This window comes from Meleagris gallopavo, chromosome 2, assembly GCF_905368555.1.
Source record: "Meleagris gallopavo chromosome 2, MGAL_WU_HG_1.1, whole genome shotgun sequence".
Taxonomy (NCBI): Eukaryota; Metazoa; Chordata; class Aves; order Galliformes; family Phasianidae; genus Meleagris; species Meleagris gallopavo.
Genome location: NC_139405.1, coordinates 105,110,178 through 105,137,926, shown reverse-complemented (window position 1 = coordinate 105,137,926; position 27,749 = coordinate 105,110,178). Strand labels below are relative to the sequence as shown.

At 46.3% G+C, this 27,749-nt stretch overlaps 1 protein-coding gene across 9 annotated transcripts in view; it reads right to left on the bottom strand.

The window, feature by feature from the left end:
- EXTL3 (exostosin like glycosyltransferase 3) overlaps window positions 1–27,749 on the bottom strand; it is a 136,245-nt gene that overhangs the window by 37,655 nt on the left and 70,841 nt on the right. For 3 of the 9 annotated variants that reach the window (XM_085218278.1, XM_010708082.2, XM_085218280.1), the window contains one exon: window positions 16,959–17,059. The exons of 4 other annotated variants lie outside the window; for them this stretch is intronic. The gene's annotated coding sequence lies outside the window, so the exon portion shown is untranslated. Of the gene's footprint in view, window positions 1–14,743; window positions 14,928–16,958; window positions 17,060–27,749 lie in introns of all 9 variants that reach the window. 2 more of the 9 variants (XM_010708084.2, XM_085218283.1) reach the window with 1 other exon arrangement.

Sequence of the window (27,749 nt, the reverse complement as noted above, 5' to 3'; positions counted from 1 at the left end):
ACTGCCAACAAAACCTGCCATCCTGTCCTCATCCCAGGGTAGGATTACTGAGTTTAAATGCAGCAATGGGACAAAAACAGATCTATTCATGGAATATCCTGAGTTGGAAGGGACCAACAAAGATATTCTGCCCTTTCCTTTGCTCAGGGGAGCTGAGAGCTCCCAAAAGCACAGCCCAGCCATGTCACTGGTGCACAGTGCCCAAGTGCTGGCTGAAAGCAATGCATTCCACAGCTTCTGGCTGTAAAGACACTGCCATGCATGAACCCCCCCACCTGAAATAAAGGGATGCCACCAGGACTGACCTCACAGTAAGACCTCTGCCAGTGACAGCAATGGTATGATGGCTTAATAAATAAATAAATAAATAAATGCTACTTAGTGGAACTGTGCTTAGCAAAGAGGAAGTCAGGAGGTTGACTGGAGCTCAGAGAGGCCATCATAGAATCATAGAATGGCCTGGGTTGAAAAGGACCAGAATACTCATCCAGTTCCAACCCCCTGCTGTGTGCAGGTCACCAACCAGCAGACCAGGCTGCCCAGAGCCACATCCAGCCTGGCCTTGAATGCCTGCAGGGATGGGGCATCCACAGCCTCCTTGGGCAAGCTGTTCCAGTGCCTCACCACCCTCTGGCTGAAAAACTTCCTCCTAAGATCTCATCTAAACCTCCCCTGTTTCAGTTTAACACCATTCCCCCTTGTCCTATCACCATCCACCCTCACAAACAGCCGTTCCCCTTCCTGTTTCTGTGCTCCCTTCAAGTACTGGAAGGCCACAATGACGTCTCCCTGGATCCTTCTCTTCTCCAAGCTAAACAAGCCCAGTTCCCTCAACCTTTCCTCACAGGAGAGGTGCTCCAGCCCTCTGACCATCTCAGTGCCCTCCTCTGGACCCGCTCCAAGAGCTCCACGTCCTTCCTGTGCTGGGGGCCCCAGGCCTGGACGCAGCACTGCAGATGGGGCCTCACAAGAGCTGAGCAAAGGGGAACAATCACCTCCCTCTCCCTGCTGGCCACCCCTTTTTTAATGCAGCCCAGAACACAGTTGGCCTTCCTGGCTGCAAGCACACACTGCTGGCTCATGTCCAGCTTCTCGTCACCAGGACCCCCAAGTCCTTCTCTGCAGGGCTGCTCTCCAGGAGATCTTCCTCCAGTTTGTATAAATACCTGGGATTGCACTCTGCACTTGGCCTTATAAATCTCATTAGGTTTTCACGGGCCCACTTCTGCAGCCTGTCCAGCTCCTTCTGGATGGCTTTCCTTCCTTCCAATGTATCGACTGCACCACTCAGCTTCGTGCATCCTTGCAGAGCAGATGTTAGCAGCCCAGCCAATGGAAGCCTGGGCAGTGCGTATCCAGGGTAGGATGTGCAGATGTGGATGTTAAAAATAAGCAAAGAACAAAACACGGTGCCTGAAGCTTGTGGGAGTGCATAACGAGGTTATTAACAACAGAAAAGTGTACGATGGAAGATAAGCACTAGCAGAATGCACGATAATTAAATTTTTACAGAACGGAGTTGTTGCTTGGGTTTGAAACGCTGGCTAATTTAACGCCTGCTTCATGCTGGTTTGTTGGTGGTGCCCATTGCTTTGCTTGCAAGAAACACAAGCAGCAAGCCTAGTCTCAAATCAAGCTGTGTGTTTGGAGAACACTACCACCCAGACCCCAAAAAAGGAAGGATGGAAGACATCCCACTCTGCCACGTATTCAGGGAAAAGCAAGGACTGCTGCATAATGGACAGGGGAAGAAATGGTCAGGAATGGAAAGACAAGGACCACTGGGGGACACGTGCAGTAAGAAAGGGCTGTTGCAGCCCACTTGTGCAGCTGTTCTGCCTAGTGAAGGTCTAAGAAAGATCAGGGGAAGAAGGATGGAAGGAACTTGGCCATCGCTGGAGGTGAAGGAAGGAATTAACTTTACACCTGCACAAGCAAGGCTCCATCACTGCACAAGATTAGATGGGCTTTGGCAAGCCACAGGTCATAAAAGTGGAGCTAAGGGTCAGATGGAGTCTGCCTAGAAAATAAATTGCTAAATCAAATCTAACCAAGTCACCACCTTTTTAATAATGTGGCTCTGTATCAGTGCACCCTGCAGCTCGTGCTGAGGTTCCTAGTGAGGTTCCCCTTTCCCTGCAGCTTCACCACTGCTCTTTAAGCTTTTCTGCATATCTGAAACTGGAAAGTTTTTGGTTTTGGTGAGAAAAAGAAAAAACAACTCCTTAATGGCAAAACTCCCTAGTTTTATCAAATTCCTGCCATACGTAACTCTGATATGTTATTTGGACTCTTGTGGTTTCCAGCTCATGCCCACAGCTCAAGAGGCATCACCAGCCCTCCACACCCCAGGAGCACAGATGTGATTCCCCACTCACACTGAGATGTTCTCCATCCCCACATATTATGCTGCACATTCCTTACCCAACTCCTGCACCTCTGAGCTGGGCCCTTTCTCTGAAACGCTTTGGGATCCTTCAAAGTGAAAGTAATTCTGCACACTTTCAAAGCTGGGAACTTGGGGATATCAGGAGCAGTAAGACAAGACTGCTACATGGCTGCAAACCTAATGAGCAGACGCAGCACTTCTTTTGACCTCAAAAATTACTTTTTAGGATAAAAGCGAGAAGAGGTCTTAAAATAAAAACAGCATGATGAAACGCTTCCACCAATGGCACTGCAGCATGGAGGCTGTTCCTTAGCATCCCAGAGCAGATGTGCTGCACTCAAAATGTCTTTGTCTATTAAAACTGTGTCAGCTTCAGAGACTCCAAAACTCCCTGTGGCATAAACAGAATTTCTAATGAACAGCTGCAGGATACAGGAGTAGCCGCACGAAACGCAGCTGCTGACATCACTTTCTTTGCCTGCCTCTGACCACCTTCACCCTGCTGTTGGCTGGATCCCACCTTCCCCATTTCAGCACCTCTGATGTTCCCTCTCCCAAACCTCTGCCTCCCCACTGTGCCTCCTACACCCCGCACAGCTCAGCACTCTCAGCACATATGTTTGGCTCACCCACATGAACCTGTCCTCCGTGCCCCTACCTCCAGCCTTCTGCTCCCCAGCAGGCTAGCAAACAGCCAGCAGTCTGCAGGAAGGTGTATGGTGCTTGGTTCCTCTATTGCCATTCATCATTTGCAAAGCCTGTGAGCACCATTCACCTCTTCAGAATCACAGAATCATTAAGGCTGGAAGACACCAATAGGATCCCCAAGTCCAACCATCAATCCATCAGTATCATGTCCACTAGCCATGTTCTTAAACAGAATCAGGGAATCATTCAGGTTGGAAAAGACCTCTAAGAACCCCAAGTCCAACTGCAGCCCACCCCACCATGTCCACGTCACTTGATGTCACATCCCCATGGCTCTGGAACACCCCCAGGAACAGTGACCCCACCACCTCCCTGGGCAGCTGTGCCACTGCATCACTGCTCTTTAGGAGAATAATCTTAATATTTAATCTGAGAGAGTGCTTTGCACCAGGGACTGCCCGTGCTTGCTCTAACAGAGCTGTGATTCCCATGCCAGCCCTCAAGCTTTGCTGCTGTTTTGACTGTTCATACTATGGGGAAAAAAAAAAGAAAAAAAAAAAAAAAAAGCAAAAGGGAGAAATAAAGGGGAAAACATTATCACGCCAAAGCCTGTAATTCTGCAGAACATGAGCAATCCTCGGGGAAGGATTTAAGCTGGGTAAGTTGAAACCCACTAATGGAGCTTTTAGCTTCAACACTGCCTTGCAGGCCAACGCACCAAAGCATGACTCCTCATGTGAGATTTTGTTTTTTGTTTTTAAATCCTCTGCCTTTGAAACCAAAAACCTGCCAAGCATACAGCCTGGTCTAAAAGAACTTCCCAACTGGTGAACCTAACTGCGTCCTGGTGGCTTGCTAGGGAAACAGCTGGAATGATGATTAATGTGCTCCGGCACTTTCTAACAGACCCTGGAATGCACAGCACTGCACCGGGAGAAAAATATCATCTGTTGTCTGAGGGCAGCCCCTAACAAGTTCTTCTGGGAACACCAGCACAAATGGAGCCTCAATTCTTACTGGCTTCAGGCTTTCATGGGGCTCTCCAAAACCCTGCAGAGAACTTCATTTTCCTATTTCCACGGCATTTATAGGGAGTTAATGCTTTGGTGAGCTGTATCCCCCTAATCTGAGTGAAAACAGTTGATGGGTTCAAAAGTTATTGGGAGACGTAGAACTAGATGGCAAAGTCCCATTTTATTAGAACGCTGTAACAAGATTAAAGAATGCAATGCTAAACAATAGTGTCTTTTCAAAGAAATCCTTATTAACTGTTATTGAACAAGCAGTCCAGCTGAACATCTTGTGGCTTTGAGACAATTTGTTTGATCTAATCATACAGCGTCCAAATGCTTTAGCTGTTCATTCTCTGCAGAGTGCTGATACTGGAGCAGCTGCCTCAAACTGCCACAATTGTGCAAAGTTAATGACTCTACAGCTTCTTGGAGCTGGCAGCAGGATGTGCAGAGCAGGTCAGAGAGCTGACAGGGTTTCAAAGAGTTAACATCACTAATGCACTTCTGTGGGCCAGGGAAAAACATCCCAGAGAAACCATGTGCCATGGATCTGGTGGATATGCTCTGCATTTATGGAACTGCCCCATTGATCTGAACCAGCACAGTCCCACCTACCAGCTCCCAGCAGAATCACAGAATCATAGGATGGCCTGGGTTGAAAAGGAGCACAATGCTCCTTTTGGTTTCAACCCCCTGCTGTGTACGGGATGGGGCATCCACAACCTCCCTGGGCAACCTGGTCCAGTGCCTCTCCACCCTCTGGCTGAAAAACATCCTCCTAAGATCTAACCTAAGCCTCCCCTGTCTCAGTTTAAAACCATTCCCCCTTGTCCTATCACCATCCACCCTCACAAACAGCCGTTCCCCCTCCTGTTTCTGTGCTCCCTTCAAGTACTGGAAGGCCACAATGAGGTCTCCCTGAATCCTTCTCTTCTCCAAGCTAAACAAGCCCAGTTCCTTCAACCTTTCCTCACAGGAGAGGTGCTCCAGCCCTCTGATCATTTTACTGTCCAAATCAATCCAAATGCTAGCAGAGGAAGTACATTTGGAAAGGTGGAACTCACTTTGGCTGGGAGGCACCAGGCTTAAAAAGACTGCAGGCAGGAATCTCCAATGCACAGCAGCTGTTTTTGCTGGGTGAGTGGGGCCAAGTATCCTCAGAGCAGTTCAGAAATGGGCAGTGGGATACTCTGCCAGCCAAGCACTCATACAGACAAGGAATGGCTTTCAATACTGCCTGCTAGACATCATCCCAAAGACCAGACCGCTTCCAGCTCAGGCCATCCTCAGGAACTACTTGCTGAATAGATGCCAAGAGGTCATGATGAACAAGGATGCCACCAATCTCTCTTCTGGTCACTTCCATCACGATGTACAGGAGAGCAGAGTGAGCAGTCTCAATCTTCCCTCCATGGCTTGAGCCAGAAACAGCAACAGATCTCAAAAATATAGCAAAGGACAGCATAGCTATCTCTTTAGTATAAAACTAAATAGCATTGGCCGACTCCTAAACTGAATATTGTCATCCACTAGACAAAAGCTGCTCGTGCCCAGAGTGAGCATCTGGTGCCCAGCCATGAAAAGCTGTTGTCAGGGCTTGAGAAATCTTCCTGAGAGCCTGGAAGGGCTCAGCAGCAGAGCCACTAACCCTGCTGTGACCATGCTACAGACAGACATGAGGCACGAGCTTGGAACAAAGTAATTAAGATAGCCACAAAATCCACAACTCCATTTGACCACTGTACAAACTCCAGTAAAATAATAAAGAAGCACAAAGATGGCAGCACTACACCCAACCAATAATCCCTTCACTTCAGCCCTTACTCCTAAGTGCCCGTTTCCAGCTGCTTTGGTGCCAAATACTCATACATCATAATCACAGAACAGCTGATTCAGAACAATTTTTCCCTAATTGCCAGAAAATAAGAGCTGTAAGAGACCTTGAAGAAGAGAGCTTCCCACCAAAATGCTTTTCTGGAGCGATCAATCACGTACATTCTTATCAGTACAAAGTCTGAACTGTTTAAAAAATAAGAAAGGTAAAAATGAAAACTACCACAAGCATTTGGGCTTCACAGCTTCTTGCAGCAAGGCATTCCACAGCGAGCTCCAGAAGTTAATTTCTCCCATCAGCTCCAAATACAAGACCTCTACATTCCACATGCGTGTTCCTTCACCGATGCAGTGTTGCACAGCTCTGTAGTGATGGATACAACAGAAGCCAGACCCCACTCAGCACGCAGTAAGAAAGCTGGAGGAATGCAAACAGCACCTTCCAATCCCCTCTCTCTCTGTGATGTCCCACCACGTGCTCCTTTCTGAATTAGGCATTAAAATCTCTTCAATCTTGTGACCATCAGCACTGGCAGAGAAGTACCATCACAAAGACCCTACTGCCAAGAGACAATTTCAGCATCAATTCACACTCCCACTATTGTCTCATCCCTCCTGATGGCTATTCTTGTTCTCCATCACACTCTTTTTGTGGAGTAGCCCTCCCTCTCCTTTATCCAATGTCCTCTATGCTCTGTTTCCATTCCAGTCATTTACCAAATTTGTGGTGTTTTGTTTTTTTTTAATTGCTCTCAATATGTCACTCTGTATTACTCAACAGCAGATTTATTTAAACGTGTCAATGCTGTTGCTTAGCAGATCTGAATGTGCTTTACAATTTAAGCCTGCTTCAGAATCACGTTCATCTTCCCAGTGCTGGATCATCAGGAACTTTGGGGAAATTAAAAATCAGTCCTGCTTTACAGGCACTCCATGGCCATGGCTAGGAAAGTGCCAGTAGAGATCCATACAGGTAAGAAAAGAAAAAAGAAAAAAAAAACATCACAAAAAAAAACACCCCAGGAGAGCAGGAATTCTGCCAAAAAGCCCACTCGATTTTTCATCTCTGTTAGGAAGCAGTATCAGATGCTATTTGCTTCCATTTTCTACCTTGTACCCATGAGCTTGAATAGGAGCCCATCAAGTAAATGATCACTGAGAGCTTTGAAACAAGTCCTAACACAGAGCTAATACCAGCTTTCCCCAAGCAGCAAGCTAATTTTATGTAATGGCCTTCACACGCTGTATGAAAAGCCTGGAAAACTCAGGTGAGACCGTGTTCTGATCTCTGAAATTAGGCTGAGAGAAGGCAGGTAACGTGCTACTAAATCACATCCACAATGTTTTCTGCTTGGGCTTTTCCAGCTCTGTGAGTAGCAAAGGCACAGACCCGGCCATTGCCCCCCAGGCTCCCACCCGTACCTGCACGACATAAACAAGCTCTGGGCACCAAGTCAGCATGAGACAGGAGCTGTCCCAAAACCCTTCTGAAAAAGGCTGAGGAAAACTGAGAAGATGCCACCATCCTTCTGCAATCCACAGAAGCAAGGGGTAGTGCACATTCAACCCTGCAGCACGGCCACTACCAGCACCAAGTCTTCTGTACGTTCCTTCATGAGGGCATCTCCCAACTCCAGGCAGACTCCACACATAGAGCTTCATCCTCTGCCCCAAGATCTTCAGCTTTGTCACCACTTGGTTTACTGGGAATTACTGGGAAAATTTACTGAGAAAAGCAAATGGTATCTTGGACTCCATCAGCAGAGGGGTGGCCAGCAGGGACAGGGAGGTGATTGTCCCCCTCTACTCTGCTCTTGTGAGGCCCCATCTGCAGTGCTGTGTCCAGGTCTGGGGACCCCAGTACAAGAAAGACAGGGAGCTGTTGGAGAGGGTCCACAGGAGCCACAAAGATGATCAGGGGACTGGAGCACCTCCCCTACAAAGACAGGCTGAGGAAGCTGGGCTTGTTCAGCCTGCAGAAAAGAAGGCTGTGGGGTGACCTCATTGCAGCCTTTCAGTACCTAAAGGGAGCCTACAAACAGGAAGGGAATCAACTCTTTACAAGGGTAGATAACAGACAAGGGGAAATGGATTTAGGTTGAAGGAGGGAAGACTTAGGCTAGATGTCAGGGGGAAATTCTTTACCATGAGAGTGGTGAGGTGCTGGAACAGCTGCCCAGAGAGGCTGTGGGTGCCCCGTCCATCCCTGGAGGTGTTCAAGGCCAGGTTGGATGGGGCCCTGGGCAGCCTGGGCTGCTCTGAAATGTGGAGGTTGGTGGCCCTGCATGTGGCAGGGGGTTGGAGATTCGTGATCCTTGAGGTCCCTTCCAACCCTGGCCATTCTGTGATTCTGTGTGAATCTATGATTCTCTAATTAATCCCCCAGATTCAGACTGCAAAATAAGCTCAACAAATAACCCCCATGTCCTTGGAAACTGATCTTACAAAGTGAGACAACCCAACCAAAGACAAAATTTGCATTAGGACCCGCCAAAACTATCGCTGATGGGTTTCCAAAAATAACCCAGCTCTCTTTCAGCATTGCCTGATGTCCATTTACCTAAAAATAGCCCTTCCCACTTGGATCAATGAAGAGAGCTGTCAGAAGTGAAAGACCCCTCATCACTCCACACAACCCACACTGGCCCCAGGAGAGCCAGCTGGATGAGCTTAATGATTCTTCTCTAACAACAGCTGTGATTGGGTTTCCTTCCATTTCATGTGATTAAAAAGAGAGACAGATAAAAGGGAGAACAAAAAGTCCAAGAATTCAAAAGACACTAAAAATAAAATAGTTTGTATTCACTTGGCACCCTACCTTGACAGCATTTTCTACATTATAGCTAAGCAGTCCTCAATAACCCAGAAGGAAGACAAGTAATTTATAGGCAGGGAAACAGAGGCACGGAAAGGTTAAAATACCCAGAATCATCGATAAAATCAAGCAGTAATGTGTTTAAAGGACAGGCACTCCTGATGCACCTCCCTGTATCCGTGCCCTAGGACCCCTCTCTGCTGATTCTTCTGGAGCCCAGATAATTGCTACCACTGCCTGGCACCAGTAAATCAATGCAGGAGAGCTCAGCACTGCTCACCAGGAGTTACAGTCCATTTGGCTGATACAAGTTAACTGGTTTGCAGAGCCTCTTTGCACCTCGCAAGGAAAGCATGACTTCGTCAAAATTTGAACGTAGTGTCTTAGCAGTGGGATGCCTGAAATTAATCTCTTCATTCAACATACTGACAACTTAAGAGTCTCTAAGCAATTGTAAAGGCTGCATTAGCTAAGGCAGTGAAAGCCTTGGAGCAGCCAAGTCAAGATGAAGCCAAAGTTATCTGCAGTAAGTTTCCAAGCATTAACTGTGACAACAAAAGTTTGCTCTGGAGAGTATCTGTGGGAATGAAGAGGTTGGCAATGCAGCTGGAATGGCTGAACTCACCTTGCCCAGCCCCTAAATGGAAGCAAAAGCCTTTAGGCAAGGATGGATGGAATGAATCTTTCTGGAAGCCCTTTCCATGGCCAGAAAGGGGAACTGGGAACAGCACAGACGTACATGGGTAAAGTGTACCTCACCAATTCAGTGGCCCCATACAATAAAGCTATCTGCTTGATAGGTGAGAGGAGATGGTATTGACCACCTTGACTTTTAGCAAGGGTCATGAGTGATAGGACTAGAGGGAATTCAAACTGCTTCAAACTGCTCCAGGGGAAATTTAGGCTCGACGTTAGGAAATACTACTTTTGTGAAAGAGTGGTCAGGCACTGGAATGGGCTGCCCAGGGGGTTGGTGGAGTCACCGACTCTGGAGGTGTTCAAGGAACGCTTGGACGTTGTGCTGGGGGACATGGTTTAGTGAGAACTATTGGTGATCAGTGGATAGTTGGACTTGGTGATCCTGCGGGTCTTTCCCAACCTTGGTGATTCTGTGATTCTGTTTTTGCCATAGCCTCCCAAGAAATGAGTAGACAGGGCAAAACCAAATCAATGGAAAGGAGCCTGAGAGGTGACCAACCCTCCAGCTCCACAAAGGGTAAAACCTCAACTAGACAAAGCCTCAAGCAACCTCTCCTACTTTCATGGTCAGCTTCATTTTGACACTGGATTGGAGACCTCCAGAGATCCCTCCCAGCCTGCTTTGTTCTATGATTTAAAGAAATGTCAAAGAGAAGTCAGAAGTCATTCCTGGAGGTATCTGAAATGGATAAAACTCTAATGCTTAGTTAAAAAAAACAAACTCTTCAGAAACTCTATATTATAATTTGGTGACCTGGAGATGGGAGGAAGTCTCCATTTCCCCAGAGGTTAGCAGAGGAAAGCACATGGTCAATTAAGACACAGACACCATTTTCATATTAAAATTCAAGGTGCTTCAGTGGTGTTGTAAGACTTAATAACTGTAGGAGGTGATATGCATCCATGACAGCAACGCTCTGAGCTTAAATGGGCTGGGTCAACACTGAAGGACATTTTAAGAATTCCTCTGCTCCCATCTCTCCTTTCAACCACTGCATCATCATTTCCCCAAATCCCTTCGCACAGAGATGTACACAAGGTGTGCATCCCAGACTGGATTCCTTCTGGTTGCCTCAGCAGGACGAAAAAACAACGGCTCAGTCTCTGCCTTTGAATTCAAGGTAACAGTAGGATTTTTGTTCTCTTTTTTTTTTTTTTTTTTAAAAAAAAAAAAGCTTTATTCTTCTCAAAACTCACTTTTGGATCCTGAAAGGAAATCAGGGAAATCAGTTCCTATTGGAAAGAACAACTATTGAGTTTGACTGAAGTCTAAAGCTATTTTTTCAGATTAATTTTCCTTTCAGCTTACTCTATCAGACGTCTGACCAACATCCCCAGAGGACAAAGATTTATATAGCAAGAGATATGCTGCTCACTTTGAGGCAAGAACATCCCACAGGTTGCCAGACCTTGATGAGATTGCTTGGTGCCATGTCTTACAGCAATACAAGCTGCTTACAACCTCTGGAAGCTCTTGCTACCTCACTGCAAGCACCTGCTCCTCTCTGCAATCTCTGGCCATGTTTGGTGAAGATTCTGCTTCTCTGGACCCCCTCACACTGAACGAGCCTCCTGCTTCCCCAGCTCAAAGCTCCCTCTTGCCCAGGGTGACTCTGTAGATCCTGGGTGATTGGTCACAGTGACCACTTCTGGATGACCCAGCCCTGCACCTCAAGTGCTCCTGCCTCTCTCCAAAGTCAATCTGAAGACACATACTAAGGAGGGAAAAAAAAAGGGCTCTGATAAAGGAAAGCCATCTTAATTTCAACCAGTGGAGGGCAGTCACACACGTACACAACAGCCAGCATCCTACTGCCTGATACTGATAAAAAATGCACTTTTTTTTTTCCATTCCTGTTCATCAGAAAAGTTTCAGTGTTTCCCATTCTGCCTTATTTAAGTCCGTGCCCTTCTTCAGGACACTTGAGCAGCATCCTGTGGACATGCAGAGTATATTCACTTGAAACTAGGCTACAAAACCTAAATTTCTCCAGGCCCCCTGCTCAGAAGCTCTGCTCTTCTTACCAAATAGCAGGACCAGCCATGCCTTACAAGCAAACCACATATCAGAAAACCAATACTTTCCACCTTGTATTTCAGAATTTAATAAAGTTCCAAATTACTGATGAATCTCCCCAGGTGTTTTTTTTCTTCCCCGGATGCGAGGTTTAAATGTCAGGGTGCTACCCAAACTGTGCAAAAGAATACAGAAGCTGTGATGTAGCACAAGCAGATCAGCACCTAGCATGCCTTCAAACAAACAAACCTTACCCATCTAGGCAATAAGTGCAGGACATGAAGGAAAAAGGCAAGTGAAGGCCATATAGGCCCTGTGCCAAACAAGCTAACTCACAGAAGGCAGCAGTGCAGCCCCCCCAGACAGCAATTTCATCCGTGCTATCTGGAGATGAAAGGCTAAAGCAAACTATTACCTTCAGAGCCTTGACAAAACAGCAAACCAAATCAAATTATGCTTTAGCGAGAGGTAATCCAATAGTTTCAGCTGAGCAACTGTTTGAACAGTCACCGTGTTCTGGTACAAAGGTTGAAAATCAATAATTCCTAAGTCCAGCTCAAGGAGATCTTAAGAAAATGGAAAACAAAGCACTCATTTTCCTTCATCACCCCAGCAAGCTCAGATCCCCTTCTGCAGCCCAACCAAGAGAGCACATCCGTACTCAGCTAAAAACCCAGCACAAGCAGATCTGCAAGCTGTGTCAGCTGAACCCATCACCCTGCACTTGTAGGAACAAGTTGCTCACTGTATGCTGCAAACCTAACGAGAATACATCAGTCACAGTGAGTAACTTGGGCCCTGGAGGCAAGGAGCCTGCTTGTGAGCTGGCTATAAATAGTCAAGGACCAGGGGTATTTTCTGCCTCTGATGCACGCCTGCCTGCCCTGCTGCTGATACAAATCCTTTGAGGCTTGTATCAGTCTGCCTTCATGGAAGGTCTTTCGATTCAAAAAAACAGGAGATGGAGGGAAAGGATTTGTTCAGGAGAGCCCAACCATTCTAACTTCTATACCTTGGAGCAGGATATCCTGAAAGTAACGTCCTTGCTCAGTACTTAGCTGGAAGACCCAGGGAAAGGCAGATGTTCCTGGGAGAGACTCCCTTCTCTCCAGTTTTTAGGGATATTCAACTCTCCATCACAATTTTGTTCGATTGGAAAAGTCTCTTTAAGATCTCTGCTAATCTAGGATGCTGAGCATCATCATTTCCTGGCAAATATCGTTGATAAAAAAGTACTAAAGAAACAACCAAAAAAAAAGAGGGAGCCAGCCCAACAGACATCAGTGCTCTCCCTCTGATCTCCAAAGAATCCCCTGCACCCAAACCTGTTTTGGGCACGGGGTTCTTGTCGGGTACAGTTTGCCTGTGTGTTCTGCACTGTGCCACAACACTGCACCAAACACCAGCAAAACCCTGAGGCCTTTCAGCCTCAAGAATGTTTAGGAGCTCAGCACTCTACAACCAAGCCCCACTTTTCAATATCACTGGAAAAAAAGGGGAAGAGGGGCTATGTGGGTTTGGATGTGCCACCTGGTACTGCACCCACACCACTGCATTTCTTCATAATAAATACATACCCATGAAATACGTGGGAAGATGTATAAAGGAGACGCTCAAGTGTCAAGGAACTTCACTTCCCACCTCTTGAGAGTATAATACAAACCAACAGAGCAGAAAGAAACGCAAAACATCATTTATCAAAGCAGCAACAGAATTCTCTGTCAAAGGCAAGACTTCACAACAAAGATGCTTTTGGCATGGGTGAATTCCTGACAAAACAATGAAGCAACGTGAATGATATACGATTGTTTCTTTGCACAGACTGCCGAAAAGCTTTCAGAAGCTTTATAAAATTGGAGCTACTTATGTCTAACAGCTACAGTGTAAAGGTGGGGAGGGAGCTTCCCGAGTGCAGCTTTCATAACAGCACTCAGCAAGAGGCATGCTGCTCCTCGAGCACTCTCTTCCCTCCCACTGAGCTCAGGGTCAGCAGACTGCAGAGCTGGGTCCCTGCTGCTGTTCCCCTGCCTCCCTCACTTCCCCCATGTTCCCCCCATTCTCCCTTCGATGGAAGGAGTGATGATAATGCCAATGAGGTGATTTGAAGCCTTGCTCCTGGCTGTTCTAAATGCAGCCACATGAAGCAGCAGGATTCTGCTGGTGACATTTGGACCACAAATGAAGTCCCCGAGAGTAATAAACAATCAGGTAAAGAAATCTGGAAAGAAATTACCCAGCACACCTCGTCTTCTTGGCCCCCACGAGATCCATATAAAATGTGTTAATGCATCTGATTATGATCTAAATTACATACAGAGGCTCCTGCCAAGCACTCAGTGAAGTTTCTTTATTGTTAAGTTGGAAGCTGCTTAAGAACGGTCCAGTCATCATGTTTCAAATTAGATTTGGGAAAAAAACATTTTCCTACTTCTGCTGGCTCAGAACATGGGTTTGTGGGAGAAAGTCGATGCGTGGTTTTTCTCTGCTGAAGTGAGAGCAGGAGAAGTGGTGACAGCACTAAAGGAGCGAGTCAGCCTATTGCCTGTCCTTGTATCATGACCCGAGCTGAGCAAATTTACTGTACAATGACATGCCAGAAAGTGACTGCAAATGCAGCTGGCTTTTGAGATGCATTTTTCCTGAAAAGGGAGAAGAACCACCACAGTGCTTGCACACACACTGCTACCTTCCACACACTACAGAACCTGGAAACAGTTTCTGAAAATGTTAAGTTTGATAAGAATGGCTTGAAAAGCATCACACAAGACTTTGTCCATGCCTGCAAGGGCCGGCTTAGCTGTTGCTCTGGCCCAAACCAGCAAATCACTGTTTTTCTGTGTTGTTTGGAGAAAGGCAAGAAAGCTGTTTTTCTCCCCTCGCTTGCACTTAAACCTCAGATCAACCCAAGCTGTGTTATCTTCTGCTGACATCTGACTGAGCCTTCGCTGCACTGCAAAGCACTAGCTCTCCCCTCCACTGCTGGTTGCACATGTTAGAGGCAGAGCCAAGGTCACCTTGCTCAGGAAGTTGGTTTTTTAAAAGCAAGGTCTACATATATTAAAGACCCATCTTCCCTCTATTACCCCTGCCCTTCGAAACATACAGCTGTAGCAACAACCACATAAATACAGACTGGAAGGGCCCGACAGGAAACAGCTAGCACTTAATAGCTCTGACACAGTTCCTATGCACTACCCATACCTATACATACACACCACAGATAGCTGCCTGCACCTCATCTCAAGGCGCACAGCTCGTTGTCAGCACGGCACATCACTTTTCATATTCACAGCCAGTGTCCGGCATAAGAGGCACCTGAAGGTACCTACCTCTCCCAGTCTCTCTGCTGTGTGAAGACATCAGCCGATACAAATAACTGCTGGCTCTGATATTGCTCCTTGGGATGACATTAGAAGCCAAGCATCAGAAAGCACATTTAAGAGAAGCCTGTACTGCCCAGCACGTGTGTGTTAGGGCTTACGTTTGGGCAGCTCAGCTTTCACCTCCAGAGACCTACAACAGAGCAGCAAGATAAACAATGCAGAGACTAGGGGAGATGTTAGACCTGATGCTAGACCTGAGACATCCTCGGCCTTTTAGTGTTTTTTTTCCTACAAGTATTAACAAGGCAATAAGGTTATGACTGTGAGCAGCATTCCTGCTTGCAGTGAAACTCGGTGTAAAGATGAAATTTTGGTAGTCAGCATGTGCAGAACTCTGCCCAAGCCTGGTATCAGCAGTTCTGCAGGAAATTAGGGCTAGAACTTCCATTTCTAGCCAGCACTGTAATCCAGGGGTTTCAACACCAAAGATGTTTTAATGAAGGATCACAGGCTGGATCTCAGCCAGCCAACAGCACTGTGTCAAAAGAAAGTCTTTATCTCCACAAAACACTTACTGAACAACATGCGAGGTGCTTGAAAATAAAGCCTACGCTAACAACCAGATTTTAACCTGAAATTCTGCATGTTGGCATTCTCTTCTGCTGCAGGTATAACTGATTCTCTTACACACCATGCTTATTTTCTCTCCATCTAAAGGAAAAAAAAAAGAATTTTCTCTTTCAGTTTAACTTTGAGGCAAGATGGAAGACCACAGCCTTCCTCAAAGAAGTGAGATCTTCTGAACTCAAAGTCAGCAGGCTCTCACAGGAGCTGAGCTCGGGGGCTGCTCTGGAATAAATCAAAAAGGATTTACTCTTTCACTCAAACAAGGCAGAAAAAAATCCCCTAGATGTACAGTTTCAGCTGGGGATAGGAAGATAGTTAATAGGTCAAAAACAAAATGGAAAAAATGAAAAAAAAAAAAAAGACAACTTACAGGAGTGTCATTATGACTTAATTGCCATGATCCTGTAAGCTAAATGCTACCTGCATGGCTGGATTTCCTGAAGGAAGTCATCAGCACAGTTGCTAAGTCTGCTGGAAGCAGTTCAACCCAAGTACATGTGGAGCAGATGCTCCAAACTCGACACAAGGACACAGCACTCCTGGATAACTCTGTGGACAGCAAGTCAAAACAGGGGCTTGAACTGGTCATGCATCATTAGAGATGCAGCTGTGACTTCTCACAGATTAGCAGAGTTCAAGGGCAGATGGGACCCTAAGAGCACCCAGTCTGCTTCTTGCTGTGACACAGGCCATTACGTTTCATCCAAGTTTTCCTAAGAGCAGGAGTTGGATCTGGCAAACTTAAATATCTGTGTCCCAGTAACAACTCATGTGCTATTTGCACCCTGCTGCTTCAACAGACTTGCCTGGGATACAACAGCCCTTTAGTGCCCTTGAGCCTTTGGCTCCTGGTTCAAGCCCAGATCCATCAGCAGTTTCATCAGTACTTCACAGCTCAGTGAGGAACACCAATTCCCATCCTCTGGCTTCATTACAGGAGTGACAGGTAAGTTGGGGAAGAAGAAATGTGCTGCTGGCAGCAGCTTCCAGTCTCTGCAGTGAGACTGCCCCTGCTCCCCTGTCAGTCACACACCCCCATTTAGCTGTGCATCAGCAGTCCATGGACTAATCCCTACACGGTGAGTCTCCCTTGGCTATGAAGTTTTTTGAGGTAAGAAGAGAAATGTTCAGATCAAGCACATCATTGCAGAGCCCAACCTCCCTGCAGAGCTGTGTGCCAGGATTGGGATCCTCAGCACGCAAGTGAGCTCAGCCCGTTCATGACAATCAGTGCTTCTTTAAAAAAACAGAATTTAAATTGCTGAAATCAAAATCTTGTGAAACATCACTTCTTCGCCTGCAGCTCTGCCAAGTGAAGTTGGCTAGGGCTTTTGGCAAATTGCAAGTGATTAGAAGAAAGAGTGGGTGGCCAAACATATAAAGGGCTTGACTCAGATTCTGTGAGTGACACCGCACCGGTGCTGTCCAGCTTTCCCCATCTGCTACCATTACTGTAATGTGCATGGTGAGAAGGAAAAACGGTGCTGGAAAATCACAGAGATGTTTTGGGAGATGGTTAAAATGCAGCAGGGAAGCAGCAATTTCATGGCAGGTGTAAAGCAGACCGGTACTGCAGAGCTTGGCCGTGCCTTACCTTCTGCACTGCTTCTTGGCTTAGAGCTGTCCTGCATCACACATCAATCCTTCACTACTTTTCTTCCTTCCCTTAGTGTCGATCTCAAGGGTGCTTCTGCTCTTTAATACAAAAAACAAACAGAACCATATGTACTTAAGAAACACATTACCCACTGCCTAGAGGCATTGTGCAAGAGATGCTGCCTATTAGCATGTTGGCTAACAACATGCATTCCAGAAGAGATTCGTGAAGCACCAATGCTCCCATGGAGCTGAACTGGGCTGGAGGACATGAGCCATGGCAAGATTCATACAGCAAAGGACACCTTGGGTGCCACGACGCCCCAAACCAGGAGGAACAGCCGCAGAAGCACAGCGAGAAGCGACCAGCACGTTTCATAAGTACCAGGCTCTTAACAAGAAAGAAGAGATATTTCAAGTTTTTCATAGCTAATGGGAGGAGACGAAGGTCACCAGCTCTGTGCTCCATCAGCACAAACCCAGCTTGCAGCAAACACCTCCAGGGATGGTGACTCCACCACCACCCTGGGCAGCCTGTGCCAGTGCGTTATTACTATTCCAGAAAAGAAATTGTTCCTAACATCCAACGTGTTCTCAGCTCCCTTAGCATGAAACACTTCCACAACACCTAGCAGCCAGCTGCCCTGGAGTACACATGCTGAACCATTTCCCACCAAAAAAAGGCAGCTACTTCACTCCCTCAATGCCAAGGGGAGCACCACAAGTCCCCTGCCCTGTTCCACAACATCCCAGGAACTCTACCACCAAATCCAGATTCAAGTCCAGCAACTCCCAGTAATTCCTCACCCCTTTTTCCTAGCTCAAAACCCACTTCAGACACACTTCTGCTGCAAATAATCATTTACACATACAGAAAACCGAAAGAAAACAAAGTACCTTCTGCTAACTGAAGCGTGAAGATGCCGGACTGCTGCTCAGCAGCCGATGTCTCTGCTGCATGTGGCATTCCCTTTTGTTTCAGAACATAACTGCTGTGGATCACGACCATGCCCATCCTGCCTTCGTACTCCTACACAGCTCTGGCAGCCAGCACAGGCAGCACATCCCAAGTCTCCCTCTTCCCACCCTTACCGTTGCTAACACGTTCCATGCTCACTGCCTAAGCTCTGCTGTCAGGGACAAGAATGGAGCTTTGGTGGCTGCTGCTGGGCTCTGGCATTGAGGTTGGCAGCTGCCTATAAAAGCTCCTCCATTCTCTTCTGTTCAGCTGGCAAAACGCTTCCCAAGCTCTCGCATCTCTGAGTTGAGAAGTAAACACGCTGCAAAGGGAGCTCTTCTCTCTTGCAAGCTGCAAGGGATGGCATGTTTCCATCTGCAAAAGGCTACAAGATGTCTGCAGAAATAGAAACTAATAGCCATGGCCCCTCCAATCCCAGCTCCTCCCAGAACTGCAAACTCCTTCCAGAGTTCCTCAGAAACCACAAGTGATGGTGTTACTCAACAGCCGCAGCTGAGGATTTTATTTCAACAAGTCCTGCAAAATCCACGAGCAACAGGACACAAGGCCAGCACCTGCACACTGTGCTAGCTGGCAAGGCTTTAGTGCAAGCTTTGAATGCACACAGTTCTCAAAATGAAAACCTCTACTGGTTAATTCTTTAAGTCATTGTTTATTCTGGGTCCATGAAACTCAAGACACATTGTTCTTGGGGCAATGCACCTAAGAATGAGGACACGTACAAATGGTAAGCACCTTTTAACCCACTGCTCAATGGGATGCTCAAACTTGCATCATCCAAACTAACCACTGTCCTGAGTCTTTCAAGCACAATTCTAACACAAAGGTGCTCATAGGATGAACAACGCCTCACAATAAAAGCAATGACTCCTCTCTAACAAACTCTATTTACCACATAAAGTAAAAATTACAAGACATATTAATGACAGCGACCAGAGTACAATATTAACAGCAGCAATATTACACTACCACCAGCTCACCCTAAAAGAAAGGCTGTTTCTCTCCCTACTCCCCATCAGAGATGCAGTAGCAAGGAGCTGTTACGGCTACATTTTATTTTTTATTAGTTCTTACAAGCTAACTATGCTAAAAGGTTGCATCAGGAATTTAAACTGCAGTTGTCAGCAGAAGTGAAGGACATTGTGGGATACATTTTACTCTAGCTCTTTTATTGCTGGCTCCTTGGAGTGATTCAAGCAGCTTAAGGACTTGAGGAGGTACTGTCACAACAATACCTGCCCCTTAGCAAGCTGCCATTTAATTAAAAAAAAAAAAAGCAACCAGCAGCCTTTACAGCACTGACTGGACCCACAGAACAAGAGTCAACAACTGCAGATTGCTACCAAAGTGCTTCCCGTGGGGATGTGCCTTCTGAGATGTTACTCGTGCTTGACAGAAGGGAAGGTGGTTCCACAGCACATGGGAAACACTGATTTCTGCAGCCCTGCACACATCTGTGACACGATAACACAGCTGACTTCACCTCCCCTAGGCTAAAAATGAAGCGTGGAATCTGCGAGGGGTGTGATGGGCTCTCCATTGGATGGACTGCAGAGGGATGGAACAGACTGTAATTGGGTTTGCTGTGTCCTGCCCACTACTGCCCTATCACTCAGGTGCAGGTAATGCCACTTCCCTGAGTGCCAGCCTCCAGAGAAGAGGGCAGAGGGCTGGAATGCAGCAAGACTGGCTCAGACCTAGGCCAGGAAAGACTCAACCAGCAGAAATGCACAAGCAGAAATGCTTTAAAGATTCCCGAGACAGCAGGCAGCTGCTTTTTGTCCAGGTACCATGTGGGGGTTCTGCTGGACACTTCACTACTGACAATCAAAAAATAATTTAATTTGCATCAGTTATCCCTTCAACTTGTTGCTATGCACCAACTCAAGTGCTTGGAGCTGGAAGGGATGCTGATCTTCAGCCCTATCCAGCTCTGCTGGGCAGAGTACACCACGCTGCTCCAACATCTCCTGGCTGCCTGCCTGGCACAGCGCTCGCTCCTACATCCCATAATGAGAACTAGCGTGGAAAAGGAAAGAGTGCAGTATCTTGGGGGAGAGTGGAAGCACCACTGAATCCTAACTCAGAAGAAGACAGAAGGCAGCTGAACCCAGGTCACTGCTTGCCTGGGGCATGGGAAGAGGCAGCCTTGCTGTCTGCAGATCTCAATTACACCGCTGAGCTGAAGCAAGAACCCAACCTATGTATCCTAAGGCAAAAGGCAGCTTTATTTGGTGCCTCCAAAGTGTCCCTGTTATGAAGGTGAAGTTTTCTGCAGGAATCGATGCTCTACAGGTAATTTATTTGACCTGCAGAGACAGGAGCTTCAGCACAGTTTTCAACCACAAGAAATTCCCACACCAACAGCCTCAGCAACTCCAAGATGAAACCACCCACCCCCTAACCCTGACCCCAACCACGATGCTGCTGCCTGCTCTATTGGAAAATAGCTTGCTGTCAGCTGCTAGCTTGCTGCAGGTCCCTTCATGTCACCCTCTGCACATGCAGACACTGCACCATGAGTTGCTCCAATTGCCCAGAGCAAGAGCTGAAGATGCCCCTGAGGAGACAGTGGGAACAATACAGAACGTGCCTTGTGAAGCATGGGCTGTTTAAGCAAAGATGCTCTTGCAAGCAGACGTGGGATTTTGTGATTCTTAAGCCTGGGAGCAATTTTTTACTGCATTAAAAGTGCTTCAGGTCACCTCTGATGCAGAGTCACCTACAAGGAAGCAGCTGTCAGATGGTGGCTCAGTAATGCAGTATCTGCTCCTTACCCATGGGCTCAGAGCCTCATGAACCCCCATGCCATCTGTACATTGCATGTTTGTACTCCAAGTCCTCCAGACACTTCTTTGATGTGTTGGCCTTTGGTGAGCTGAAGCTCCTAAAAGTCTTTGAAGATAACAGCAATCTGCATAGAATTATATAGTTAATGGATAAGGATCCTTCCATTCCTTGAAACACAAGTTTTGTTATTAAAAAAATACATGTGAATTAAATTGCACTTCAGTCTTTAATTCTCATTTATTTTGCTAAGCAAACAGGGTAGCATTTGGCACGGATGGAGGAGAATGGCACACACCACACAGACGTGCTCACCATCATTGCTGCTCACACTGCTGTCAGCCTTAACCCTGGTTGCTGCTGTCCATGGGAGGAAGGCAGCTCTCTGCTGCAGAGAAGGAGCACCAGAGAGCTTATGCACAGGTAAGAATCACTCGGAAAATTAGAGTATGGCTACTTAGGGCAAAGCTAAGTCACTGAGTCTGTTGAACCAGGCTGGATATCAGAAAAAAAATTATTTTCTGAAAGAGGAGTGATGCAGTGGCACAGCTGCCCTGGGAGGTGGTGGGGTCAGCATCCCTGGAGGTGTTCCAGAACTGTGGGGATGTGGCACTGAGGGATGTGGGCAGTGGGCATGGTGGGGTGGGTTGGGTTGAACCTGGGGATCTGAGAGGTCTTTTCCAACTTTAAGATTTCATGATTATAACAGGTGTTGGAGGTGGGAAAATTCCAATGTAAACAAATAAGATCCTTCTGGAAATTAAACCCAGCACCTCAGATGCAGACCCAGCTGAGCTCACCTTCCATCCAGCAGCAACTGAGGATGGAGAATTTGCAGTCCCAGGTGGCCGTGAGCAATGTGCTTACCGGGAGCTAGGGAAAGCAAAGCCAGAAACCTAATGGCATTGTGGAATATTTGCATGTATCGGTCCTCTCCTCTGACCTCCTCTCTTCTGCAGCTTGCTAAATGTGACCATTTTTTTCCACTTCTCCTTTCAGTATCCACTGAAAAGCTTTTACTTTCACACTTCAGTACCAAAACCATCACAATCTGCTTTCATCTCATCTTCTCCTGACAATTACATCCACTTGCTTCCCTATTTTCTTTTCTTTCAAGGCTTTCATCCACACTGCTTTTTTATCTCACTCACCTGCCTGTACCATCATTATTTTCCACACTGTCCCACATGCTATTATGTATCTAAAACCTGCTTTCAGCATGGCTATTTAAGCCCATTCTCCTGCTCTCAGGTAGATGAATATTTCTGCTGAACGTACAGCAGACCCTCCAGCTTCTGCTGTACTAAATGAAATTAAGGAGATGCAGAAGTCCAGTGGAAGTCTGGACAACGCAAAACATTAAATAGAGCTCTTTGATACTTAAGAGCTGAAAGTTTTCCATGCTAATGCAGGCAACGTCACATAAAACTGGCAACATAACCATCTGGGTCCATTAGCTACACTTGGTCTACAGCATTTGCTGTCTAAATTGTTTATGCCTCGTTTGAGCACAGACTACCCAGCATATTAATACTCTGCAAAAGAATGTGTAGAATAGAACTGAAATGAGGGACCATTGGGGGTGCCTGTTGTTATGCCAGAGTGATGATGGGGCACAGAGACACAACTCTTGATCACGTGCCTTTAAATGACCAAGTGACTACTGAAACCCCACACTGACAGAGGTCTCCTCTAAGAAATCCCTCAATTCCTTCCACGTGCTCAAGTCAGCCAATTGAGTTGCTATGATGGGAGTTTGGTATAGAGTGGGGCTTGGTATGAGAAAATGGCAAGTGCACAAGGATGCTCAATGCAGAAATAAGGTGGACAAGGAGCAGAACAGTGCCAGGATTTATTTTTGCAGAAGAAAAACATAGCCAAGGAAAAAATCCTTTGTAACACAGGAGAAAAGAACTTTCAGATAGGAGTCATATGCTTGCTGCTTATGCTCAAGAAGACATTTAGGGATAAATATTGGATCTTCAAATGAAGGTCCTCTGTGGTTGGCTTGTGCTGCTTTACCCAAAGTCATCCAACCCCCTGTTGGAGATATCACACATCCTTTTCACATTAGAGCAGTTGGATGGCATGAAGAATTAGCATGCAAGCAGAGGGATGCTCAGCAGGGGTAAATTAGCTGTTTCAAAGAAAAGCAAGAGACACATTAGAGCTTGTTCCAGCACAGAAGTCCTTCCCTGCGCTGCAGACAGATAATGCAGCAAAGCACACAGAAGGAGCAGCACTTCCTTTGAGAACATTTCCTAAGCTTCCCCTCAGCTGTGGAAATTTATTCAAAAGGAACTGGTCCAGGCAAGAACTTCCAGCATTCTCCTGTGCAAAAATCACTCTCGCTACGGCATTTTGCTTTCACAGCAGAAACGATGGTAAGGGATTTTGCCCCCAGAAAAAGGGAACAGAAACTGCCTTTGCAGTGTCTCTGTGCAGAACTGTACAGGCACAAGCTGTTCAGAAGCCACCTCCTGACGTGGTCTGTGTTGTGACACCGGACTGATACATCCCAGGCCTTCCTTTGGGACCGTGCCACGGGCTTTCTGCATGAGCAGAACAGACTCAGCATCTCTGCATCCCCACAGATAAAGTGTGTGGCTGCGCGTCTCCCAGTGAACCCAAATACCTCCTTTCAGACACAGGACCTCCAAAGATGCACAGAGAGACAGAATCCATCCCCTCCAGATCATTTCCTCCAATGCTCAATCACAGCAGTGCCCATCTCCTAACTTCCCACTCTGACCCACTCGAACTTCCCATCACCTCCAGCAGACCTGGCAGTACCCAGCACTCTCTCCCCAAGCAAGGAAGTTTGGTTTTGTTTGTTCCTGACACAGCAAGAGATTTAAGATGTCCAAGTCCAGATCTTTCTCCCCCTTCTCCCCAGCCCTGCTGCTCTTTGCACGTGTTCTTTAGCTTTTCCCACGTCTATTTTAGAAGTATGGACATCAGAGCTATATAAGCTACTTCACCAGTATCCCCATGGAATTAGCTTTGGGAAGTAAAAACATCCTTTTTCCCTATCCCCTAGTTGCACACCCATAGATGGCATTACTCACTGCTGCACCATCACTCTGGGAACTCGAGCAGGCTGGTGGGCTGGGATCAGCCCCAAACTTCTTCCCTGTGCCCACATCTCTCCAGGCAAAGCCTTTGTCCTGGAATGCTTCACATATGATTTGTGGGAAAGGTGGTTCATAAAGTCGTCTGGATTACTCCAAGTCATTTATCATATTCTAATGAAATGATTTATGACTCCATCGGTTTTCTGAAGCCCACAGATTTTCTCAGCACCAATTCTGCATTTGATGAAGACCATCAGAATAGCCAGGATGAAGTTATTACTACGAATCACTATGTTCAAACTTAGTATGAACTACTGTGATCACATCTGCAGTGCTGCAGCTTTATCACAGCCTTTAAGTGACTTTTATTTCTCATATTGGTAAAGAAATGAACAGAGATGACAGCTTAAACCTCCTTCAACAGCTCTGGCATGGCCCAGCCACCCAACACTGAACTTGTTCACAGCTGTGATATACCACAAGTTCATAGAAAGCACACTCCCACTCAAAAGCACAAGATATTCCAGCCCATTTCTTTTCACTATGGAAGAATGAATTAAATGGGAAAAGTCATCCTCAAAAATAAATGATTGTCTACTGACATCAAACAAAATTAACTTAGAGAACTGACCAATCTAAGTATAAGAATTTGAGAAGAGGGTTCCTTCAGCCTTATACTTGAGGCTCTGTAGGGAGAGACTGGGAACAGCAGCTTCTGCTAACCTAGAGATGCTTCAGACCTCAGTGTACCCACATACAGATATACATTTTACTGCCTTCACCAACATACAACCATATATACGTACATATTTTCACACACACACAGAGCACAAGCCACACTAACCTTGCACAACCAGATACAGGGTCTCCAAAAAGCACCCAGTGCTCTGAGCACGAAACTCTCAAAGTGTGCTTCCAGCAGCTTCCCAAATCACATGCACTGTAAGAGCAGCAAGGAGAGGATCCAACTCCAGGGAGGCATTGAGCGATGCTTAAGCAACACAGCTTTTCTCTCTCCTGCTCCAACTCCCTGCCCCTATTCCCCAGCACATTTCCAAATTGGCTCAATTTTGGTGGATTTGCATGGGAACTGCAAAAGAGACATCTGCCAAACATCAAGTCATTGCTCCCAAGAGAGGGGGCAAGGCAGCTTAGAAGGGAAAAAACGGTCACTGTGCTTTCAGTTTTATTTTTTTCAGTGTAAGAACTGTGTATTTTCTCAGCCTCATTCTCCACAACAGCTGAACTGTTTTCACTGGAGCATTCCTAAGAAGCACATCCCTTTGCAGACAACTCGCCGAAACGACATTTGACAAAACGCAAGCGACTGAAAGTAAGGTTTTCAAACACAGAGCACCTGGCAAGCTTTTAATAATGACTGTTTCCATCAGCCCCAACTGCACCGACCAGCAAACTGCTGGCCAAACAGCAGAGAGGCTTTACATCAACAACCATCTATCCCCATAGGGAAACTGTGGCTGGAAGATGCTTAGGAACGTCACCATTTACCTTTCCCAGATGAAATCTGCATCGATCTCCTTTCTCTCATTACCTACCGTAATTTGCAGTTTTGTTTTGTTGCACTGTCTAATTAAGGACACATGTTCCTTTGGATAAAGATCTCAACATCTTGCTCATCCATAAAAGTTATTCAGCACACAGCTGCTGCTTTGCAAGCAAAACCATTGATTTTAGCCACGAAGGTACCAGTTTCACATGAGCATTCTAACAAGTGCATTTAGGCAAAATTCTCTTTAAACATCCTTGTGTTCATGCATGGATCCCTCACAGCAGGATTTCTGAGCGAGCAGAAGATGAATGCTTGTTGTGATACACAGTATTTCCATAATCAGGATTTCATGTTACTCAAAAGCAGATAGTTTTTTTCTTAGAGTCTCCAGCAATCCCTGAAACACGTACAGCTTGGGACAAAGGAGATGGTGAGCAGTGGTATCTCAAGGGCTGATGAAAAACAGCAGGGAGACACTCCCAGACACCTTGCTGTCTCTATCTGCCTCTCCATATCCACAGCCCATGAAATCCCACATTGCACAAACCCAGGGGCAGCTGAGCTAAACGCACTGAGAACATACAACAAAGAGGCAGAGAGCTCTGTGAAGGATGCAGATACAACCTGACACTGCTGGTCCTTTGGGCTCCTTCCTTTTGGCAGCAGGGATCTCCATGAGGTCCCATCAAACAGAAATGACTCAAGCAAGTGATCTTCCTGAGGGTGATGGAGAAGCATGGACTCTGTAAGGCTCGAGAATAAGAACATCAAATCAAAGCCTGGGAAATCTGTGATGCCCTTAGAAAAATGTGTTAAGTCCTGCCTCTCTACCACAAACTCAGTGGTGCTGGGAGGAGCTGAAAATGCAATGAATAACAGCAACACAAAACCAGGGAACAAATGCTGGCATCCAGTAAACTGACCGATGCATTTGGACAGCAGCAAGCTAGTAGCAAGCTGGTGAGCTCCTGGCACTCTGCTCTTAAGCCCTGCAGCTCCCACAGCAAGGCAACAGCAAGAGAGGATGGAAGGTCAGTTTGCAACACTGTTAGCCCAGGGCCAACACTTGTGTGCCAGCTGCCCTTCCACAGGAAGGTGGGAGCATTTGTGCTCGTCTACAGCTCCCCAAGTTAGAAGGAAGCCCTCGGAACACATCTCATTTACAAGCAAAACCAGACAGCAACTTTATGGTCACTAAGCTACCTGCGCATAGCAAGCGCTGCAAAATCTGCAAGGACTTCCAATTCGTTGTTATTAACACATTCTTTGTATTAATCTTCCCCAGGTGATCCATTGTGGAAATTTATGTATGACCCTCTACTGAAAACCACAGTAACTCTCTCCCTGAACATACCACGGAGCTTAAACACATGAAAGCAGAGAGCCTGAAGAGGCTGATGAAAATCATTTGCCAGTACATTGGGAAGGACAATCTGGTTTTATGGGACATTTTATAGTATGTTTTTCCAAATTAAAACTAAAACAGTTCCCAGATGGAAGCTGCACCATTTCAACTTCAACCTTAAAAATACTTTGTTGTTGTTGTTGCTGCTGTTGTTTTTAAAAACATGCAAAGCTTCAGGAAATCTGAGCCCACGGAAAGGCTGGCAGCTCCTTGCATTGCTCAGAGAAGACTCAGACATGATGGCACAAACCTCGACACATTTTTTTGGTCAAAGATTCAAATAATAAGGAAAAGTTAGTTTCAGAACAGCAGCAAAGTTTGCCCTTATTTCTACAATGTGTGCATCAGACTGTGGAAAATTTCCTTACAAAGCTCCAGGCATCTACACAGGCAGCTGGAGTGGGAAATGTATTCCCTTGCTCACAGTGTGCTAATCCAGTGACTCTGAGCTAAATAGCTTGCTTCTGCAAATTGATTATTTTATTTTTTAAGTGTCCCATATAGACGTAACGTGGCTCCAATACACTTTCCAAGTCACAGCTTTTTCCGAGGAAGCAACATCTAAAGCTTGAATGTAGCTTTTAATTTGCATCATCAATGCTTAACGCAGACAATAGTCTGGCTCATCCCTTCGTGCTTATTCTGGTGCTGGAAAGGCAATAAAGAACAGAGTATTTTTGTCAAGCACTTGCAAATGCACAGAATTGGAGAAGATATGGGAGATGAAAGCAGGGTCTTTGCTAACCTCTGAGAGCATGCAAAGGCAGAATCTGGCTCCATCTGCATATCATAGAATCATAGAATGGCCTGGGTTGAAAAGGACAACAATGATTATCTAGTTCCAACCCCCTGCTATGTGCAGGGTCACCAACTACCAGACCAGGCTGCTCAGAGCCACATCCAGCCTGGCCTTGAACGCTACCTTGCAGAGATGACACATATTCCTAATTTGTTAAGGACAAACGCAGAAATAGTTTCACCTACAGGACCACAGGGATTGAAAGCACAGGTCACCTTCCCTTGACCAGGCAGCT